This window comes from Rhopalosiphum maidis, chromosome 2 (genome assembly GCF_003676215.2).
Source record: "Rhopalosiphum maidis isolate BTI-1 chromosome 2, ASM367621v3, whole genome shotgun sequence".
NCBI classification, from domain to species: domain Eukaryota; kingdom Metazoa; phylum Arthropoda; class Insecta; order Hemiptera; family Aphididae; genus Rhopalosiphum; species Rhopalosiphum maidis.
In genome coordinates this window covers 39,694-47,072 of record NC_040878.1, presented here as the reverse complement: position 1 = coordinate 47,072, position 7,379 = coordinate 39,694, and the positions used below count along the sequence as shown (strand labels likewise).

Below are 7,379 nucleotides of genomic sequence, written 5' to 3'. Positions count from 1 at the left end.
AACTTATGGCAATGATCTGTTCAATATAAACGTTGAATTTCGTATTAAATAATATTTTGACTATTTCAATAATATAATGTGAATATACTAACTAACTTATCTGACTTAAAGCGCAAATATTTAATTTATATTAGTATAAAACTTAATAAATAATAAAATAAGTGATATCTTCTATTTCAACAGCAATACATTCATTACTATTCATTTATTTCTTTTACGTCCATGTGTTGTGAAATAATATTTATATAATTTCAAACAAACTTGTTATTTTATAAAACATATTTAATTGAGTTTATAGACTGGCCAAGTTTATATTGATTATTATTGTGTTTTTATTTTTATTAAGTAAATAAAAATAAAGTATCCATTGTAAGGTTCTAGTCGCTGTTATTTCTAATATGCACTTTACAATACTAATAATTATAATAAGTAAAGTGAAATATACAGCATTATAACTTATAAATACTCATTGTATGGTACGTATAATAAATTAATTTTCATTTTTCACAAATATAAAATTCCTAAACTATAATAATGTGAAATATGTTTTCACTTTCTTTTAATCAAAATTATAGATGATATTCTAATTTCTACACAAATGTAATGCTAATTATTGTTGATTACATTGGTTGATTTCTTGAATTCTGATGCATATCTTTTAGTATTAAAATGAAAACATATTTTGTCAATGCACATTTTAAAAATATATTTTTGTTGTTGATATTCAAAAACCTAGATAAATTTATAACTTAAAAAATTATAAGTCATTTTGTTAGTTTTTATACAAAAATAAATAATTTAGGTTAACTTCTATTGTTTCAATATTATTTGTTAACTGTAAATTTGTTATATTGTTCATCAATTAACTTCCATACTCAAGTATTGATAAAAAAAAATATAAATATTATACATAATTAAATTTATCATACTAATTCATTATTGGTACCTAGCCAATACAAATTTAATGTAATACTTTCTGAGAACAAACATTTAATAAAAAAGTAACTGCTGAAATGTAAAACAATCTAACTTGTATAATAATATAATATGCCAATAACTATATATGATTATTATATAATAATATATGTAATATTCAGTCATATTACATTCATGTGATTTAAATTTATTTACATTGAATTTACTATTTAGAGAATAGTGGTATTTAATTTATTATTTAGTTGTGTGCTTACTGTGTGTCTCCAACAATAGTTGTGGAATATTTCTCTTAATGTGATTAAATTATGTATAAACACACATGTAATTTATGATAAAACACATAATTTTAAAAAGAATGTTCAAGAACTAATGTAATAATTGTCATTTAGTACTTAATTAAAAATCTATGCCACCAAATTGTGATGTTTAAATATAGATTATCTTATTTGGTTTTTATAATTTATGTACATATGTTTGTATAAATTATAATAACCAAAGTTCTTAAAATACAGTTTTGTGGTTTAAAAAAATTATTCATATTACTTTTTCCAATGTTTTAATTTGTATAATATTATGTTTTAATGTTTTCCAAAATTATTGCACCCGTTATCTATTTTTTGTCTACTTAATATTTAAATCATTTGGACCATTCATATTATTATTGTGATAACTGCAAAATATTGTTTGTATGCAAGTTATTAAAACAAGAATATACAATTAAATCAACATTTTTAAATAATGTTTGTCTAGTGATAATTTTGTTAATTATTAATCTAAAAATGAACAATCTAATACTGATAAAATTATCGATGTTAAAAATAATGAATAATTTTAAAGTTTCATAATTTTTACAAACTAAAAGAATTTATTTAAAAATAATAATTTGAGTTGTAATACACTTTAATGAAATTATTCAAATTAATAACTTGCAAATATTTTTTGTTAAATTTTGTTTATATTCAATCCACTGGGTATTTTTTTAACATTAGCATTACATATAATAAAAAACTGTAACGTCTTCAATAAAATACATATTATGTGTTTATAATGAAATATTAATTTAATTTGTTAAAATATGTTTATAATTTTAGATTTTGAGTGAAGTGACGGCAACTGATGTAAATGGTATGTGTAGAGTGTATGTATTTTTATTTTTATTAATTTTTTGTCTGGTATAGATTATTTTACCAGAAAAATTACTTTATGCTTTAAGATTGGAATGATTACTAGAAAAAAATTAAATTAGTGGTTGAGGGAGGATTTCTTAATTAGAAATTTTCTAGTAGGTAATTTTCTTAATTATTGCAAAAGGACTGGTATAACAGAAATATTATAAATAATACTGAACATCAGAATAATTTCCCAGTTTTAATTATATATGAGTTATATTATAGTAACTGAAATATTATGTCACTTTTTTAAATCTTGGTTATTGTATACTTACTCAAATAATCTCTTATAATTTAAAAGAAACTTTATGAATTCTAATTAAAACTATTATAGTCATAGACTCATAGATTAATATTCTAGCACTAAACTATACTCCATGTTTATCCAAGAAATAATTTTAAAATTATCAATACCACTACAACTTCGAAATTAAATCTCTGTATACATAGTAAATACCTTCATTAAACTATTTAAACCTGATTAATGATTATATTTAAATATTTAATTGCTCTGAGTCACAGAAAATTCAATTATTATAGCTAGTGATGGTGATTTAATGTGCAATTTTATGTGTACAAAAATAGCTTAAAGAGATACAAATATTATACTTAAGCATTTGTTAAAAATGCCTAGGCAGGGGCGCCAAACTCATGTCATGTGTCACTTTTTAAATGAGTTTATTATATAAATTGGACGGGTAAAACAAACATTTTAGATTTGCTTCATAAAAAGTCTGAGTTGGGTGCCACTGAACTAAGTATAAAAAATAAAAGATATTTTGCTGGTAGCCATTTTTCACCTAACATATACTGTTAAACGTTTAATATTTTAAAATCCAAACCATTAATATTAGACTAGTAACAACAAATGTTAATAAAGTTAAATTGACCACTAAAAAATCCAAATATTTAGTATAGGAAATTTAATATTTTTATTACTACAATTATTATCTGTACTTTACTAGTAAAAAATGTTAAAATTGTAAAAACATTATATAATAGCATAGAATTACAATAAACCATTTTTATGATAGGTAAGTAACTTAGAAATTTGTACTAAAAAGAAAATAAATTGTTATCCAGGTAGGTACATAAGGTAAATATTTTATTATTTTTGTTTTATTTGCTTTAAGCTCGCGGCAACTCATAAGACATAATCCCGACATAAAACTTGATACAAACGAATCAGCTTTGAATGCTTTAATAGAGTTAAAAGATGAGATGATTAAAAAATCACAATCTATTGATTCGACATGACTTTAATAAACTATTTGTTTTCTTTTTCTAAACCATATATAACATTTGGACAATTTGTGTTCTGCAAAACCAAATGTTGAAATGTTATATTATTAACTTTAATCAAATACTTTAAAATTTAAAAATGGTTTTTTTTTTCTTAAATCCAAGTAATGAATAAGTTAATAGGAGTTTGTCATGAAATATATGTGAACAAATTTGATGTACACTATTCCCGATATTGTTGGTAATTAATAAAGACAACTTACTCACCTATCACCTAATATATGTATAATAAATGTATAAATAAATAAAATATATAATAAACAGTAAAATATTCAACAATAATAATATTACCAATATACTTCAGTACCTAGTCTTTACTGAGAATCAATGACTCAAATTCTTTCAAGTCATCTTCATTTTTAATTGAAAAAATTGTATCCATATTAAAATCCAATTGTTCAACTGATATAGATGAAGGTTTGAATTTATTTCTCAAGTCTAGGAGTTTTTCAATATTTAATTTATTAGTTTGAACAACAGTTGCAATGCCATCAATGCGATACCTTATTTGTGTAATTGTTTTTGTCAAGTAACTTTTTAAATGTGAAATTAAACAAATTATAATATTATAATAGCTATAGGTGGTACCTACTTATGACCAAGTGAGTTAATAACTATCAAATAAATAATATACTGTTTATTACCTAATATTTCTTCAGCTACCTACAGTTCTTTCTTTGAAAAGACATTTTTTAGCAATTGATAATTCATTATTGATCTTAGGAGAATAATTATCTTCAACAATCATTTTTCCAACAGACCACATTCCACTAGGTGAATTGACCACCTAGTTGTTGATTTGTTATCTGATCATCATTATTTTATTTTAGTTCATGATTATTTTTGCTATTATTTATTTCAAATTGTAACAGTTTTTAGAAGAATAAGGATTTATCAATAAAATGTCATTATTGGGTTTAACTACAAAAAGTTATACAAATTCATAAAAATAGCATATCCATTACATTGCATTGTATGGAAATATTCTAATAATATTCTTCCCATTTATATGTTTTGAAGTATTTGTGCAAACTATTAAATTGTTCAATATTGCTGTTATTATTTGTTAATTTAAAATGAAATCAAAGATTCTATTGTTCAAAAATCACTTAGGATATTTATATTTTAAGAAAAATAATAGGTAAATACTTAAATAAAAATAAAACATCTATAATTATAAGCATATTTACTTTGCTGTAATATACCATTATCTACACACTTCATGGTCCATAGGGGATATTTGTCCGAGTCATAACCATTATCATTACATTCAAGCAATAAGTCTATGTATCTTCTGTAGATTTATTGGAAATATTTACAGCTGACTGGTTTGTTTTTGAAAGTTCTAAAAATGTAAAGAATTTTATAACCTTGAATTTTTTATTTTATAAAAATGTATTTTATATATTAGTTTGCTATATGTATACCAGAAATACAATCCTTAATTAGAGGACAACTACTGGGTATAGCATGAGAAACATTAACTGCTGTGTAACCGCGACAACAACAAAGCTCGACCGATTTTTGACGAATGTGCCAAAGCTGTCACGATGGCGTGACAAAGTTGACGAGTCGACCGGGACGGCGACAAGTCCACGGCGATCACAGCTATGACCACTCGGAAGGGAAAATGGCCAATTATGATGACCGAAATATCACTTGCGCCGCGATGACTTTTGACCCGGCTTAAACGCGCTAAGAGGGTCGGTGTTCGAACAAGTCCTGTTAAATTTTTAATTAATGGACTATTGTATGAGTTTTTTAAAGAATTGGATTTTCAGCAAAAATTTATTTTTGTATGTTTGTAGTATTTATATTATCTTTTTTATTAGAATACTTTTCAAAATATCAGTTAACAATTTGTTGTAAAGGCATTTCATGCTTTCTAATCAATGATTTTAATTCTTTCATATAATTTTCAAGTACAAAAACAACCGCAATTATCTAGAAGGCCAAACTGATCATAATCATCACATGAACAAAGAAAGTCATGAATATTATGTAATATTAAATTATTGCTATAAATTAATTGAAATTTATGTACAAAATAATCTAATAATTTCCGAGCATATCCAATTAAATATTTATAATCAAGACTTGATAATGTCAAATACTATAGATAAAGAATCTTAACAAATTATAAATTAATAAGAATTTATTTCAAACTACAGTGAACAATAATTTTATTTTGTAAAACCAATTAAAACGTATGTTGTTCCTTCTAACTGCTCGACCTGGATAAACTTCTGGCGCACATCTACACCGCCGCACAATCAACAATTAACCACGACACCTCAGCCGCTACTACGAAGCCGCATGCAACGCCTGCATGCCCCCAAGGGCAGCGCCACCAGATGAGAAAAGGAGCGTACACCATCAAACTAATAGTCTTCACAGGACCAGTCAAAGGTCGGCCCAACGGCAAGATCATCAACTTCAGATCAAATCACATCGTGAGACATACACGCCTAAAAGGAAAGAACTAAAATCAGCCATTCGAGAAGCATAGGCCAGATGCTGAACTATTCAGCGTGCTTGGCTGCCAGAAAGTTCCCGTCTCGCTGGAAGACCGCTAAACCAGTCCTGCAGCTCCATAAAGGACCCGGCAAGCTAGTAGAAGATCCATCCAGCTTCAAGCCTCTGTGCACGTTGCACTCTGCCGGCAAATCTGAGAACAACTAGTGCTTGCTAGGCTAAACGAACACCTCGACTGCACTGGTCAACGGTCAGGGGACCGCACTAGTGTACAGCTACCACATCGGCAGGTAAACAGTGGACGCAATCGAGCGCGTGCTAGAAGCCGCGCACAAGGCGGCGACCGACACCGCACGACATCGTGACATCTGCGTAGCCGTCTCCGCTAGACGTAAAAAACGTGTTCAACACGGCTCCGTGGACCAAAATCGACGACGTACTACGAGTCAATCTGGTCCCTCCATAACTCAACAAGATGTTCGGATCGTACCTCAAAGGCAGGAAACTGCTGGTTGGCTGGAGTCTGCAAAGCAGGATTACGACGTGCGGTGTCCCTCAGGGCTTGGTTCTCGGACCAGCCCTTTGAAACGTCTTCTACGACGACCTTTTCAAGATCGACACTCCACCTGGTGTCCAATTAGTGACTTTCGATGATGACGTCGCCGTCTTAGGCATCTCCAGAACGGGCGAACGAGCCGCAGCTCTTCTCAATCCAGTACCTCGGGCCATATCGCACTGGATCAAGCGCCGCATTCGGTATCTTGGTGTAGAGTTGAACTCTCGACTGTCCTTCACCAGGCACATTGCGGCGGCGTCAACCAAGGCAACCAAGGCAACTGAGTCAGCGCGGGCGATCGGGTGGCTCATGCTAAACATACGCTGCTGGGCTCAGTAGCAAATAGTAAGCTGTTGTACGCCTCGCCAATCTGGGCGTCAATGGGAATCAAGACAAAAACAACATTCATCGCGAAAAAAAGCCCCGTACAAAATAAGTACATTAATCGATTTTTTCGAGTTATGATTTACATAATTAACTATAATCATTACATTTATCTATGTAATACTTTTTAAACATATTTTTAAGTATAGCTGAAATCTGCATTTAACATTGGCAATAATTGTAATTTGTCATTTAGTACCTACATAATTTAAAAAATGTTTAAGGAAAAAAATTTAAAATTAATTAATTTTTTTTAATTACTTTAAATTTTTTTTAGTTTTATACGCGTGTTTTATTATGAATATGGATCGTGATACAACCGTTATATAAAATAACATTACCGGACCCATTTATATAGTTCGTGAAATTATGTTTTTTATCTTTTAATAAATTTTGTCCTGTGGTATGATACAATCTAGCAATTTGTGAGTACCCTTCAGAAAGGGCATACATCATGCTGTTATAATTATTCTTATCAGATGTTTCTAGGTTTGCGAATGCTTGTTTTTCTATTTTATTTATCTTCTCCTTAAGCTCTTTGATTTCACGTAATATGG

The 7,379-nt window shown here is 28.4% G+C and overlaps 1 pseudogene; it reads right to left on the bottom strand.

The window, feature by feature from the left end:
• LOC113555067 overlaps nucleotides 1–4,173 on the bottom strand; it is a 5,770-nt pseudogene extending 1,597 nt beyond the window's left edge.
• Nucleotides 4,174–7,379: the final 3,206 nt, after the last annotated feature.